General features: G+C 40.3%; 1 protein-coding gene across 1 annotated transcript in view; it reads right to left on the bottom strand.

Moving 5' to 3' along the window:
• dhrs11a (dehydrogenase/reductase 11a) overlaps window positions 1-16796 on the bottom strand; it is an 82137-nt gene that overhangs the window by 64524 nt on the left and 817 nt on the right. The gene's annotated exons all lie outside the window — the stretch shown is intronic.

Here is a 16796-nt window from a genome sequence, read left to right on the forward strand (position 1 = left end):
TTCTTAATTTACAGCATCCGCAGTTCTTTCGGTTTTTATTTAAGATTGTTAGAGGACTTAACAGGGTAGATGCAGAATGTCATTTCTCCACGTGGATCACAGGGCATAAGGGGTTATATATGATGGATTTCATCTATCTTAAATATAAGAGGGTGATGAATCCATGGATTTTTTTTTTTTTTTTTTTAAAAACTGCAAATGGCTGTTGATGCTAGGTCATTAGATACATTCAAGCCCAAGACAGATAGATTTTTAATCAGTAAGGGAATCAAGGGTTATGGTAAAAAGGCAGGGACATGAAGTTGAGGATTATCAGATCAGCCATGATCAAACTGAATGACAGAAGAATTGATGGGCTGAACTGCCCACTTCTGCTCCTACATCTTATGGTCCTGTAGAAGTGCTACGGAAACAAGAGTCTGTTGGGAAGAAAGAACTGAAGGAGACTAGTATTAGCGTTAATAAAAATGTGCTGGAGAAATTAAAGGGACTAACAACTGATATCTCCCCAGGCCTGATCATCTACATCCCAGGGTACTACAGGAGATGGCAAGAGAAGTGAAAGATGTGTCAGTTGTCATCTTGCATGTGTAAATTCTGAAACAGTTCCAGACGACTGGAGGGTGGCACATGTGAAAAAAAGAAAATACAGTTCGGTTAGCCTAACATTAGCAGGGAAAATGCTGATAAAAGGATATAACAACACGACACTTTGAAATTCTCAAAGATTATACAAACAATACAAGCAGCTCTTCTAGGGCAAAACAGTCTGCTTAACTGGCATTTCACCCAAACCTCCCAATGCCACCAGTGAACAGTGGCAGCAGCATCTATCTTCTGCAAGATGCAGTCCAGCTACTCACCAAATCTCCCTCAACAGCACCTTCCAAACCCATGACCCCTACCACAAAGTGAACATGAGTAGTAGTCACAAAGTCAAATACTGCAAATCCCAGAAATATGAAATAAAAACAGAAAACACTGGAAATACTCAGCCATTTGGGCAACTGTAAGGAGACACACAGTTAACGATTCAGGTTGATGATCAAGAAAAAATGAAAATGGCCTTGGGTTCATACACCAGCAATGTAAAACCTCTACGTATTTTATCAAGTACCAGTAAGGTTTTATATGCTGCACACAATGCAGCTTCAAACTCTTGAAAATTCCAAAGTAAAGTTTTTGAAATCAAAGTTGGATTGGTTCCCAAGAATAATTTCAGGTTAAATACAAGAGATAACAAGGTGTAGAGCTGGATGAACACAGCAGGCCAAGCAGCATCATAGGAGCAGGAAAGCTGACGATTTGTGTCTGGACGCTTCTTCAGAAATGGGGGAGGGGGAAGGGAGTTCTGAAATAAATAGGGAGAGAGGGCAGGGCGGATAGAAGATAGGTGGAGAGGAAACAGACAGGTCAAAGAGGCGGGGATAGAGCCAGTAAAGGTGAGGAGTTAGGGAGGGGATAGGTCAGTCCAGGGAGGACGGACAGGTCAAGGGGGCAGGATGAGGCTAGTAGGTAGGAGGAGGGGATAGGTGGGAGGAAGGACAGGTTAGGGAGGCAGGGACAAGCTGGGCTGGTTTTGGGATGCAGTAGGGAGAGGGGAGATTTTGAAGCTTGTGAAGTCCACACTGATACCATTGGGCTGCAGAGTTCCCAAGCGAAATGAGGTGCTGTTCCTGCAACCTTTGGGTGGCATCGTTGTGGCACTGCAGGAGGCCCAGGATGGACATGTCGTCTGAGGAATGGGAGGGGGGAGTTGAAATGGTTCACGACTGGGAGGTGCAGTTGTTTAGTGCGAACCGAGCGTAGGTGTTCTGCAAAGCGGTCCCCAAGCCTCCACTTGGTTTCCCCAATGTAGAGGAGGCCACAACGGGAACAGCGGATACAGTATACCACATTAGATGTGCAGGTGAACATCTGCTTGATGTGGAAAGTCTTCTTGGGGCCTGGGATGGGGGTGAGGGGAGAGGTGTAGCACTTCCTGCGGTTGCAGGGAAAAGTGCCGGGTGTGGTAGGGCTGGAGGGGAGTGTGGAGCGGACAAGGGAGTCACGGAAAGAGTGGTCCCTCAGGAATGCAGATAAGGGTGGGGATGGAAAAATGTCTTTGGTGGTGGGGTCGGATAGCAGATGGCGGAAGTGTCAGAGGGTGATGCGTTGGACCCGGAGGTTACTGGGGTGGTACGTGAGGACGAGGGGGATTTTGTTTTGGTTGTTATTGTGGGGAGGGGGTGGGAGGGACGAGTTGCGGGAAACGTGGGAGACACGGTCGAGGGCGTTCTCGAACACTGAGGGGGGAGAAGTTGCCGTCCTTGAAAAAGGTGGAAATCTGAGATGTTCGGGAGTGGAATGCCTCATTCTGGGAGCAGATGCGGCAGAGGCGAAGGAATTGGGAATAGGGGATGGTATTTTTGCAGGAAGCTGGGTGGGAAGAGTATATTCTAGGTAGCTGTGGGAGTCGGTGGGCTTGAAATGGATATCGGTTTCCAGGTGGTTGCCAGAGATGGAAACAGAGGTATCAGAGATGGTCCAGGTGAACTTAAGGTTGGGCTGGAAGGTGTTGGTGAAGTGGATGAACTGTTCGAGCTCCTCGTGGGAGCACGAGGCGGCGCTGATACAGTCATCAATATAACAGAGGAAGAGGTAGGGTTTAGGGCCAGTGTAGCTACAGAAGAGGGATTGTTCCACGTAACCTACAAAAGAGGCAGGCAGGCATAGCTTGGGCCCATGCGGGTACCCATGGCCACCCCCTTTGTCCGGACCCAACGCATCATCCTCCGACACTTCTGCCATCTGCAATCAGAACCCACCAAAGACATTTTTCCCTCCCCACCCTTATCTGCATTCCGGAGGGACCGCTCTTTCCGCAACTCCCTTGTCTGCTCCACACTCCCCTCCAGCCCCACCACACCCGGCACTTTTCCCTGCAACCACAGGAAGTGCTACACCTCCCCACAAGAAGACTTTCCACATCAAGCAGATGTTCACCTGCACATCTGCTAATGTGGTATACTGTGTCCGCTGTTCCCGTTGTGGCCTCCTCTACATCGGGGAAACCAAGTGGAGGCTTGGGGACCGCTTTGCGGAACACCTACGCTCGGTTCGCACTAAACAACTGCACCCCCCAGTCGCGAACCACTTCAACTCCCCCTCCCATTCCTCAGACGACATGTCCATCCTGGGCCTCCTGCAGTGCCACAACGATGCCACCCGAAGGTTGCAGGAACAGCAACTCATATTCCGCTTGGGAACCCCGCAGCCCAATGGTATCAATGTGGATTTCACAAGCTTCAAAATCTCCCCTCCCGCATCCCGAAACTAGCCCAGCTTGTCCCCACCTCCCTAACCTGTCCTTCCTCCCACCTATCCCCTCCTCCCACCTCAAGCCCCACCCCCATCTCCTACCTACTCGCCTCATCCCGCCCCCTTGACCTGTCCATCCTCCCTGGACTGACTTGACCTATCCCCTCCCTAACTCTCCACCCACACTCACCCTTACTGGCTCCATCCCCACCTCTGACCTGTCTGTCTCTTCTCCACCTATCCTCTCCTCTATCCATCTTCTATCCGCCTCCCCCTCTCTCCCTATTTATTTCAGAACCCCCTTCCCCTCCCCCATTTCTGAAGAAGGGTCTAGGCCCGAAACGTCAGCTTTCCTGCTCCTCTGATGCTGCTTGGCCTGTGTTCATCCAGCTCTACACCTTGTTATCTCAGATTCTCCAGCATCTGCAGTTCCTACTATCTCAGGTTAAATACATGTTAGCTGATTAGATCAACTAATGCAGTACCAATCATCAATAGACCACTACTAGAGCAAGAGGATTTTAATATAATTTTAAGAAACGTTCCAAAACTTGGATGGGTCTAAATTAGATTTCAATTAACATACATGTTAAAATACCAATCACTAAGTACATATTCAATTAACTTCTAATCATATTGTCATAAAACTGTCAAATACTTCACTTTTTGGTACCTTGGTGTGGTCGGCTTTCAATACTTTGAAGTTACTATTGAGAAAAATGTAACAATAGTCATAAATGGTCCAATTAAATCAGCCTCAATAGAAACAAACCAAATCCCCTCAGACCTCACAGCATTTTCAATTGGAAGACATGAGCATCAAGACAAGATGCAACTGAAGGTGAAGTAATGTTCAACTTGTGAAACATAACCAGCTTTACATTGTCAAAATATACCAAAATGTTTTGAAATAATTAAAATAGTTTATTAGTTCTGTTCCTGAAGTATAATTCTAAAGTTTATTTACCAGCCTAACTTCAAAAAACATACTGCCAGGCACCAGTAATTTAATATCTCTTAAAACAAAATGTTACCAAGTGCAACAACTTCTGCAAATATTGGAGCTGGATTTTAAGTGATTATTTTTCGTTCCATATATCTAGCAAGATACAGTGAAGTGTTTTGTCACCACAATAGTGCCATTTGAGTTACAAAAAAAAAGTAAAAATAGACATAACAAATGAAATTCATCTTCTGTACAAGGGGTTAACAAACAGTTGCATGTCTTTTGACAGGTCTCCGCAGAGACCCACAGCCAGGATTGCCTGCTCCAGGCACTGCAGCCGAAGACCTGCCAATTCCATGCTGTGGGTCTACCGCAACCAGGAGACCTCTTCTGGGCACCACTTGAAACTACACTTTGTTCAAAAGTTTGGATTTCATTAATAGCACTGTGGGTGTACTTACACCAAATGGGCTGTATCTGTGTAAGACAACCACTCGCCAGCACCTTTTCAAGAGGAATTCAGAATCTAGCTCTTTGCTAAATACACTAAAAATTTCAGTCACAGTCCAACCCAGTGGAGACAGACATAGCAATCATATATATTCAAAAGTGTTGTTTTGGCAATGAAGGTGTAGGAGTGGCAAGTAAAAAATAAAAAATTTCAGAAAGAGAACTTTTTCCAGCAGCCAACATGATTTAAGTGTTTCAGCTTGACACAGAAAGTGTGCTTTTTGTTTTCAATTTCACAGCATGGCCAAACTTAAAAAAAAAATCCCTCAACCTGTGCTATCCCATTTTCCAGAAACACATTATTTCTTTAAAAAAATCAGACTCTTTGCCAACCTTTGCTCACTTCAAATTCACTTGAAGAGCCAAATCAACAATGCCTATGGAAGCTCAGCCAACAATATTGCTGTCATTATCTCTAGATATTGACCAGAAGATTAAAAGTGCAGAAACCACCCAAAAGACAATTATTTCTCAGAGGCAAAGTGATTATTCATGAACCAATTTCAAAAACAGAAGTTAAAAAGGATAGATTAGACCCAACAGATGTATACTGAATGCTTCCATTCAACATTCCGTGTACAGCACCTATTCTTTACTCCAGAATAAATAATAACCAAAGTCTCTAAACTAGGGCTGCTATGAAAGGAAAGATTGTTATTGGGATTTGGCATCAACCCTATGTTCACCTCAATACCTGTTTTTGCAATATTTTTGTTCTGAATCCAAAAAAAAAGTTACACAAGAATTCTATTAAAAAGATTTAAAATACTGCAAACAAAAATTGAGGAATTAAACATAAACGTCACAACTTGATTAAAATAACTATTTACCCATCCATCCCCAATAACTTCAATTTTTAAATGTCTGAAATGACTAAATAAAGCAGTGCTTTCATTTTATATTTCACAATGGCAGTATCACCATTGTAGCTCTAATTTGGTCTTTGAATGGCTTAACTGTGGTTCTTGAAGGGCTGTGCTTCTCCAAAAAGTGCAGACTGAATATCCTCATGTACATGCACTTGCACTTATGCCTCTGGTGTAAGCAGCCTTCGTCAGACCTTCTCTGGAATACTGCACGCAGTTTGGGAAAGAAGGATAAACTGGCCTTAGACAGGGGGCTCATTGTTGATTTGACATGGCAATATTAAAGCCTAAAAGGATCAAAGTACTGAAAAAAAAAAGAAGTTGTTTAAATTTGGCTTTTACTTCCTTGAGTTTAGATAGTTGAGGCGCGTTCAAGGTCTTTAGAATGATACTGCTACTCAGTCAGATAGATGTAATGAAGCAATTTCCTTTGAGTAAGAGTGCAATTCTAAAATTAGTGTTTGCCACTTAGCAGTAAAATCAAAAATTGCTTTCAGAGGAAAGAGAAACAGAGTTAACATTTCAAGTTCAATATTGTTCTACTTCAGAGCTGAATTGTTCCAATATTCTCTATACCAAAAACGGCCAAACAAAATTTTTTACTTGAATTAGATAAGTCAAATATATGTTGCAATATTCAACATGCAGCATGTTATAATGACATTGTAATTCATCCTTCCTCAAAAAGGCACAATTTCACCATCATGGCATCAATGACATCATTATCGAGCTACTACATAAGAGAAACATCCATTTCAACCAGGAAATCCATTTTTAACAAAATGGTCACACCGTTCAGATTCTTTAGCAGATCTGGTGACAGCATGGTGGCAAAGATCAGCTATGATTGACAAGGAAACAACGTACTGAGAAATATTGCCTTCCATGTATGACATTACATTCTGGAAGCATTTGTTTCTGAAGCAAAAAATGTAGAATTTTAGGAAATAACTTGTGGTACGAATATGTATATTGAATTAGTTACTGTAGCCTGCCAATACTGCGTAGCCAAAGGTTGCATTGCCTGTTTTATCACTATTAAATTAAACTAAGCAATTTGAACCTTTGGACTTTCAAATGCCTTTGTTCAATACTAAAATGAAACTTGGTGCAAAGAAGAGAGGTACATTCAGGCACACAGGATATGGAGTCTGGTAGGGACAGGTGGGGTGGGAAGGTTGTAGTTCCCTGCTCATCATTTCAATAGATAGCATTTCATATCAGCTTGACAGATCGGCCCATCCAAAAAAAGATTCCTTTAAATAGTCCCAACATTTTTGAAAATGAAATAAGAAAGCAACATAAAAATACAATGTCTAACCTTAGCTAGGAGAGACAATGATCACCTAGCTTTAGTATCTTAGTCTCAAAAGGAGTGAGCTGCAGACTTCGCATCCGTCCTAAAATATCACTGCTAAATGAAAGCTATTTCAATACATTTTTGTATTCTCACTTTTTGGATCAAAAATAAATGGAATTAGAATACAAGAGTCTAAGCTATTGTGTCTGCAATTTCAATATTTCTGAGGATAACCATTTTTTTGGTTAGACTTCCATAATGTAACTGGGGTGCCAAATAACCAAATACACCTGAATTAGGGAAATTTCACACTACAGATCCACAACCACAATCTTTTCAATAAAAGCGGTCAATACATATTTTGCTTCACCTCACATTGGATCCATGCTGCTAGCAGACTGAAAAAGGGACAGACCGAGGGTGAAATCCTTGAGTGCAACACACTGTTTGACGTGGTTTACCTATATTCTTTTAGGTAACTATTCTTTTACATTATAATCACTATCTTAATAGTCATTCATGACAAAGCATTCAATATGCAAAAACACTCTGGAAAAGTTATTTAAATTTCCCTTTTTATTTATACAAACTCAATCTCAAGCACAATATCTACCATTGCCCTGTAAGACTGACACAAGATTTGTCAATTTTAAAAACCTCTATCAGTTCTCCTAATATTCTCTTCCAACGAATAGTCCGATTATGCTTTAGGCATGATACAATTTCAGAGAATCTTCAAATATCTGATGACATTTTATGTTCATGTTTATTTTGAAGGGTCAAGGCTTCCCACAAATACGCATTTAATATTGTTATTTACTGTGGCAAGACAGAAAAGTCTAGCCACATTAGAAAGGATGCCCATTAGTAGATACAAAACAGCATTAAATGAATATGCTAACGTAGTATTCTTTGAAATGTTGGCATATGAATGTGGGTCTTGGACTGCAGCCTGGCCAGGCCACTCCCAGCCACCTTGAACATGGTTCCTTGCAGACAGGAATTCAAAAAATTCTGCACTTTCCACATGTTTTTAAATATAGTGTCAACTTAGAAGATATGATGTTACCTGGAAAGAAGTGGTCTGTCTTCATGACCAAGGATTATCATGATTACCACATAACCACTTTTCACCCTGCCAGCCAAGGGTTGTAATTTAAGGAGAAGGATGATTTCATGATTTCCTTCAATCAAAAATCAGAGCTTTTTTCCAATTCTAATCATCAGTTTATCACATACAAACAATAGCTATAATGTCCCAATGCTCCAATTTCAAATGCTAGTAGTATACTGGCACATCCTAACTTTTTCAAAATTCAACTTTTTGCCAAAGAGACATTAAATGTAAGCATAAAAGCGGTGTACTTCCAATGAGACATTCTTACTAGACATTGTGCCAAATCCCTAAAAAAAAAGACAGCAAGTGTTTGACAACCAAACTGATACATTTTTAGTTAATCCTCAAATATCAACAGTGCAAGTGCCAAATGAAAAGATAAATTTAATCTATTTTAAAAACTTCCAACTTTAATCAGATACCCAAGGCATATGCAGAGGTTGGAAGATGTTAACAATTAGTACAGTAATGCTGATCAGTATTCTAAAAAGTGAGAATCAATCAAATTCTTGTGTCAGAAATTTGAACCTTGAACAATCTGAACTCAAAAAGGAATTCAAAGATGTCAGGCACTACAGTGAACGCACAAGTGCATGAAAGAATGAAAGAAACCAATACTGGTAATGTCACACAGAAAACCGAGCAACAAAACAATAGATTTGTATAGTTGTTCAGCAAATTTATCCATAAACTGTAAAAGTACATCGCCTTTTAACATCCTGCAAAAGGATTGAAACGTGCAATCACATAACTAATCCACTTAACTATATACACTAAAAGAAACTTACAGCAGAATCTCAATTAGACAGTCTCAATCATTCACCATAGTCAATATTCCTACATCACCCCAATCTGCAGAATATATTGAAAAAGACATTTTGAGAACTGATTTTCTGAAGAAGGGTCCAGACCCGAAACGTCAGCTTTCCTGCTCCTCTGATGCTGCTTGGCCTGCTGTGTTCATCCAGCTCCACACCTTGTTATCTCACATTGAGAACTACTGGCTAAGTGAAATTGTCTCTAATATTAGATCAGATACATGCTCCATTCACAGACTGGAGTAACATGTTGAAATATGCAGATTCAGCTTTTATTTTAAAATTAGCAGTCCTCTGGGGAAATTTCAAGAAGCATGCCATAGGTAAGCAACACCTTTAGCATTCACTTCTGTAGCGGGATACTTATGGCTGGAAATAGTCATGCCTTGCTGGCCATCTCAGTCTTTTTGGAGATTCCAGCAGATCCAAGTATTGAGATCATAGAAGCAGAAACAGGAGTAGGCCAATTGACCTAACAAACATTCGATAAGATTGTGGCAGATCAAATTGGGGCTTTAACTCCTCTGTCCTGAATGCCCTTCATATCATCCCACAGCGATCAAAATCTGTCCAATTCAGCCTTGAATATGTACATTTGCCAGTTTTCACTACTCTGTGGAGAAGAATTCCAAATACTAATGACTGCATCTTAAATAGGAGAGCCTTATTTTTATAACTGTGGCCCCTAGTTCTCGATTCTCGAGGAAATTACCTCACAGCGACCATCTGTCAAACACCCACAATCTTTCAATAAGACCCTTCTCATTAGAATTTAACACAAATCAGTACAGAACCAACATCAAACTTTGCACCTAAGGAAAAAAGGCCTTCAGCCCAGGAGTTAGCCTAGCAAACTTGCACTGAACTGACTCCAAAGAATGCATATTCTCCTTTTTGTAACTAGACCAAACTTCACATTGTACACCAGCAATGGTCTCACCAATGCCCAGATATAGCAACACTTCCCTACTTTTATACTCAATCCCCCTTGCAAAAGGCTAATATTAAATTTGTGCTCCTTGTTAACCGTTATACCTGCACGCTACATTTGAGATTCATGTGCATGGACACTCAGCTCCCTCTGTACAACAGCTGTTCACACGAAAGTGATTTTCACACTTTCTGCACATTATCTACCATCTGCCAATTATTCCCTCCCCCATTCATTTAACCTATCTGTATCTCTTTGCAACTCTTTGCATCTTCCTCAACTCGCTTTCTTACCCATTTTTGCATCAGCAACAAGCCAAGGGTCACAACTCCCCAGGCAAGAATGGAGCTCGAGAAAGACTCTCCTTCTTGGTAATCTCAGCCAGTGTGGAAATGACCCACACTTTGGTGTCACTATCACCATCCAGCGAACTAAGCTAACCGAACCCCGACAATCAAATCATGTAAAATTCTCAGTTTAGTAAGTAGCTGTGTTTCCAACAGGACTTTCATAAACTTCCGACAATTAACATTTCATACATTTTTAAAATCAATTCAACTAACCAATTCACTTGAAGAAAATAAAAGCTACATTAGGAATACAGGAGCTGGAACAGGTCATTCAGCTCCTTGTACCTGCACCGCCATCCTAGATCATACACCTCAATGCCATTTCACCACAATAGCCCTCAATGTTTAGTATCTAGAAATGTATCACTGTCATGAACATACTCAATATGACTAAGCTTCCCACATAAAACATCTGTTTACATCTGGCTGAATCACTATTTGTTTTAAATTACAATACAGCACTGGAAATCATTTTACATTGGATAAGGAATTTTATGGCAAAGCAGAATAATGCTGTTTTGATAAACTAGAATATTATGTGGCAGTCATATATATGGGGATGATTTTTGTGGAAAATTATAAATTTAGTATGTTTACTCCATTCTCCTCAAGCTTTTCACTCCCAAAAGGTACTTGTTGCCTTTAAGTAGCATATGAAAATGGTCATCCTTCACATGAAAACCCACAGTGAATGTTGGACAGACATGGACACAAATCTTAGGAACAGAATTAAGCCCTCAGAGCCTGCTCCATTATTCAATAATATCATAGCTGATCTGATTATAGTCTCGACATCACTTTGCTATTTGACCCCAATAATCTGCAACTCCCATCCAGCAAAAGTGCAACTAACTCTGCCTTAAATAAATGTAACGACCAACCTCATCTACCTTCTAGGGAAAGAATTCCACATTCTTATAACCCTCCGAGCAAAACATGCTCCTCGGCTGATTTAAAAGCAAAACCTTATTCTCAAACCCTATTCCAGAGTTCTACCATCTCCTACAAGAGGAAACATCCTCCTGGTATCCACTCTATCAAGTCCCTCCAGTATCTTATATAGTTCAATACGATTGCCTCTCATTTTTCTAAATGTCAATGGATTATAGGCCCCGCCTGTTCAACATTTCTTCACAAGGAAGTCCTTCATCCCACACATGAGCCAAGTGAACCTTCTCTGAGCAGCATCCAAAACAATCAATCTTTATTCATAGAGACCAAACAGTACATAGTCCAAAAGTGGTCTCAACAAGACCCTGTTTGGTTGCAGTAAAACTTTCCTATTCTTATATTTTGTTCACACTTTGCAACACTACACTGAATCTATCAAACTTTTGCTTATTTACTTAACCAGTCTACTCCCCTTTGCAGACCAACTCTTGACAAAAAGCATTTCTCTCTACCTCAGTATCATCAGCAAAGTTAGCTTCCATGTATTTGCTTCATTCATCATATTGATGCAGATTGGAAATATTTTGATCATTTATCTCTATGGCACTCAACTAGTTACAGCTTATCAATCGAAATAAAGATCCATTTATCCTTCGTCTCTGCTTGTTAGCTAATTAATACTTTAGTCATGCTAATATGTTACCTCCTAAACCCTGTGCCCTTAGCAGTTAACTTCAATGGGGCAACTACGTAACTTTTGAAAATCTAAATGAACCATAGCTATAGATTCCCCTCTATCCAACGTTACTTCTTCAAAGTCAAAAAAGTATTTAACCACCATGTCCTTTTCAAAAAGCCATGTTGACTCTGCATAATCATTCTATGATTTTCTAAGTTTCCTTCTACAAGCTCCTTACTAATGGATTCTAATATTTACAGTGACAGTTAAGAGGATTATAATTTCCTGTTTTTGCCTTTTCTTAAATAAAAATATTGCATTATTTGCCAATTTGCAGGGCCCTTCCAGGATCTAAGTAATTCTGGAAGATTAGAACAAATGCATCTAACTCAGCAACAACTTCTTTTAAGATCTAAGCAGCAGGCCACTTGGTCTTGGGATCTTGTCAGAATGTCAGCCGATGTTTTTCTCAGCACCTTTTCCCTGCTGTTGGCGAGTGGTTCAAATTCTTCCCTCCTGCTTACTTCGACTTTCATGCATTTTCAGAAAGTTTTCTAAAGTCTTCTAAGCAAAGACAGACAAAAAAAGCTGTTCAACATCTCCAGTATTTTATAATTTTCAATTGTCAATAGGCCAAACACACTAGTGGATCAACATTAGCTTTAGTTACTCTTTTCCAAGTTAAGTATTCACAGAAATTTTTACTGTTTTGAAATTATCAGATACTTTTCACTCATTCCAATTTATCACCTCTTTTAGATAAAGATCATTTGCTGTTTCTTAAAATTTGAACAATTTTCTGGCTCACCACAAAACTTTGCAGTTTCAACAGTGCTTCTTTCTTTCAGTTTGATAATCTCCACTAGTTCATTATTCAGCTATGGGATGATATCTCCTTTTCAAAGATCTTTCATTCTCAGAGATAAATCATTGCTGAGAGTTATTAAATATCTCCTTAAAAGTCTGCCACTGCATCTCTACTGTCCACATTTCAACCTAGTTTCCCTAGTTGATTTTAATAATCTCAGTCCCCATATCCTTTCAATTACCTTTTTTTTTAAGTTTAGGTTTAAGACATTGGTCACTTACACTTTTCTCCTTCAAACTGAATGTGAAATTCTATCATGTAATAACTGCCAATATCCAGAAGTTCCTTTGCCAAGAGATTATTGATTAACCCTGTCTCATTGTTCGTTATATATAGCTTCCCGGTTGGTTCTAGAATGTAGTGGTCCAAGAAATTATCCCAAATACAATGAATTAATTTTCCAGGTTACTTTTGTCGACCTAAATCACTGTCCTAGCTGCTTTCAGTTCTGGTAGAGGGTCACTTGACAAAATAACAACTGTTTCTCTCTCTACAGAAGCTGCCTGGCTGCCAAATCTCTCCCCCACTTTCTGGTTTTATTTAAGATTTCCAGCATCTGCAGCGAGTCTGACATTAGTGGTAGGTAAATTGGAGGTAATTCTAAAAGATAGGGTTTATAGGCATTTGGAGAAGCAAGGAATTATTAGGGATAGTCAGCATGGTTTTGTGCGAGGGAAATCAGGTCTCAAACTCAAATGACTTTTTTGAGGAACTGACCAAAAAGACTGATGAGGCTAGAGCGGTAAACGTTGTTTACACGGACTTTGGTAAACCCTTTGACAAGGTTCCACATGGTCGACTGATTAGTAAAGTTAGATTACATGGGATTCAGTGTCAGCTTGCTAATTGGATACAAAACTGGCTCAACAGCAGGAGACAGAGCAGTGGTAGAGATTTGTTTATTGGACTGGAGGCCTGTTACAAGCAGTGTTACACTGGGATTGGTGCTGGGTCCACTTTGTTTGTCATTAAATGTAAAATGATCTAGATAAGAATATAGAAGGGATGGTTAGCAAGTCTGCAGATGACATCAAAAATTGTGGTATTGTGGATAGTGAAGAAGATTATCTAAGATTACAAAGAGTTCTTGATCAACTGGGTCGATGGAATTGACAGATGGAATTTAATTCAGATAAATGCGAGGTATTACATTTTGGTAAAACAAACAAAGGCAAGACTTATATAATTAATGGTAGGCTTTTGGGTAGTGTTGTAGAACATAGAGACCAGGGGTTCAATTACATAATTCTTTGAAGTTTGTCTCATATAGACAGGGTGGCTAAGAAGGCAGTTAGCACACTTGCCTTCATTGCTCAGACCTTTAAGAATAGAATTTGGGACGTTATGTTGAGGTGGTACAGGACATTGATGAGGCCTCTTCTAGAGTGCTGTGTCCCATTCTGGTCATCCTGTTTCAGGAAGGATATTAAGCTGGAGAAGACTCAAAAGATTTACCAGGACATTGCCAGGGATGGAGGGCATGAGTTATAAAGGAGAGGCTGGGATTTTTTCCACTGGAGCACAGGAGGTTGAGAGGTGATCTTATAGAAAAGTTGGGGAATTTCAAGACTAGGGTGCATATTTTTAAGGTGACAGGAGAATGATTTAAAAAAAAAAAAGACATGAGGGGCAGCTTTTTGTTTTTACACAGAGGTTCGTATGTGGAATGATCTTCCAGAGGAAGCGGTAGATGCAGGTACAGTTAAAACATTTAAAAGACATTTGGATAAGAACATGAATTAGAAATGTTTAGAGGGATATGGGCCATGCGCAGGCAGGTGGGACTAGTTTAGTTTGGGATTATTGTCAGCATGGACAGGTTGGACTGAAGGGTCTGTGTCCATGCTGTATGACTCAATAGGAGACTTCAGTGTTGGGGGTAGCATGTTGGCATGGATAGAGACTTGGCTCATGGGCAGGAAACAGTGAGTGGGGATAAGGGATTCTTTTTCAGGTTGGCAACCCGTGACCACCGAGGTTCCACAGAAATCACTGCTGGTAACGTAACTGTTTACAATACTTATCAGACTTTTGAATGGACCTCTTTAATATTAATGCTGATCTCTCTCTTTACCTTCTCTGCAGCTGTAACACTGTATCCTGCACTCTATTCTGTTACCCTGATGCACTTTCCTGTAAAGCACGAAAGACAACACTTTTCACTGTATCTCAGTATGTATGCTAATAATGAATTGAATCAAATAAAATATATTAATGACTTGGAAACAGATGTGCATAACAAAATTTGCAAATGACAAAAATAGGTGGGAAGGCAGGTTGCGAGAGAGGGGCAAACAGGTTACGGGGAAATATTGATATGTTAATTAGGTGGGCAAAGCATTGGCAAATGGCAATTGTGAAGTTGTTCATTTTGGAAAGGAGAACGAAAGAACAGAATACTATTTGTTTAAATTGAGGTGTTGCTACTTAATGAGTACAGGCACACCAGCTAAATAACTTGGTAGCAGTCTTCATAAGACTTGAGGTATGAATTTGATAAGATTTTAATTGCATGTTGCATCTGGAATGGCTGCCCTACTATAGCATGAATATGCCTAAGGATCAGCAGAGGAAATATCAATCTTGGGAGGATTATCTAGGCAGTACTTGGTTCTATCATCCTTACCTCGTCAGCTTGCAGAAATATGCTACTTTTTGCATCCAGTCCCTAGTTGTTCAGGGAGTGTAGTGTTGAGCCGAGCCTGGGCACCACCCACTGCCAGAACACCAAGAATGGTACATTTCTGTCTATACATACCCTTGAAATATTAAATTGGGCAATACCTCTCAAACTCATTCCATGCAGAAGCACCTGAACTTAACTAGCCATATGCAAGACTCGTACTACTCAGTTACTTACTCCATGATGGAATTCATTTTTTGCCTCAGACTGCCATCTCTTTCTCTGAAACTCAATCCAATATGAAGACAGTGAAACAAACGACAAGACCAATTCTAAGGACTAGCTTACTGCAATTGTGGATTATAATATCAAATGTGGATCTCCGATTGTGATTAGCAGAAAACCAACAGGCAAAGAATAGAGCAGCAAAATACAACAATCTTTGGCCTCTAAATTTTAGAGTTGTGGAAGCTTCAAATTTAAAAAGTTGTCTTCCAGTATCCTGTTCCAGCTTTTATTGTTAGGAAACATTTAATTGATAATAGTTCTTAAACAGCATTAATAGGAAAACATTGTAGCAAGACACTGCTTCCTCACCTACTAATGTAAACTGCACTTAGTATGAAAATCAAGACAAACTGAAAAGCAGAAGGCACTTGAACCAACTCACGCTGGAATGCTTCCGAGCACCCACCTGCAGATTTAGTTTTGCTAGGGACCGGGGAAAAGGGCAACCTCATATTGAGATTAGCCATTGGGCGGACTGGGAAAATAATTTACGAAAGGAGAATACAGCAATTAAATATAAACTTATTACAAGAGCAGTGATGAATGCCCACTTCATGTTGCAACTCATGCCTTATCAAGTCAGCTGGAGACAACAAAATTAAAAGTGCATCAAAGAGATATGTCGCAATTGTCTACAACTGTTGATCGGTATTTGTGGCTTCGGAGTACGTTTTAACTGACTACACATTACTAACGATAACTGCAGCAGAATAATCCAGTGCTTTCAAGGGCAAACTAAAAGCTTTTCTGAATACGGACAGTTGGGTTACATAAATCTTGCCAAGCAGAAATACCACCGAGTGCAAACTAAATATATTGCATTTCTACGGTGCTTACAGCAGGTGGTAACGTTTCAAAGGTGTCTCACACAATGAATACTTCCAGGTTGCACGGTCGATTGTTGAATGGGGAAAATCCAAACTGATGAAAGTAATACCTGAGGCCAAGAGGTTTCAAGGTACTATGAAGGAGGGCTGACGGAAAGGTGGATCGAGGAAAGTATGAAAGCCACAGGTTCAAGAAAAGCAGTCAAACTTCCAGTTTATTTGGGGGGGGGGGGGGGAAAAGAGAGAGAACACACCAGGTTTTTCCTCTCCTACAAATCTAGCCCACCACAAAAACAGTAGAGTTTTAAACAAAAGGTTGATGACCGACTGCCTTAAACCTGACGACAGATACAGTCGGCGACGATATAAAAAGGATTCGGGGAGAACACCGGCTGTAAGTTTTCTGTTTTAGTTTCGTTGAGGGATTCGGAAGGTTCGCGGAGATAAACAGCTGTTTTTTTTTTGGTATCCCCGAGGAGAAA

This window comes from Rhincodon typus, chromosome 26 (genome assembly GCF_021869965.1).
Source record: "Rhincodon typus isolate 14 chromosome 26, sRhiTyp1.1, whole genome shotgun sequence".
NCBI lineage: Eukaryota > Metazoa > Chordata > Chondrichthyes > Orectolobiformes > Rhincodontidae > Rhincodon > Rhincodon typus.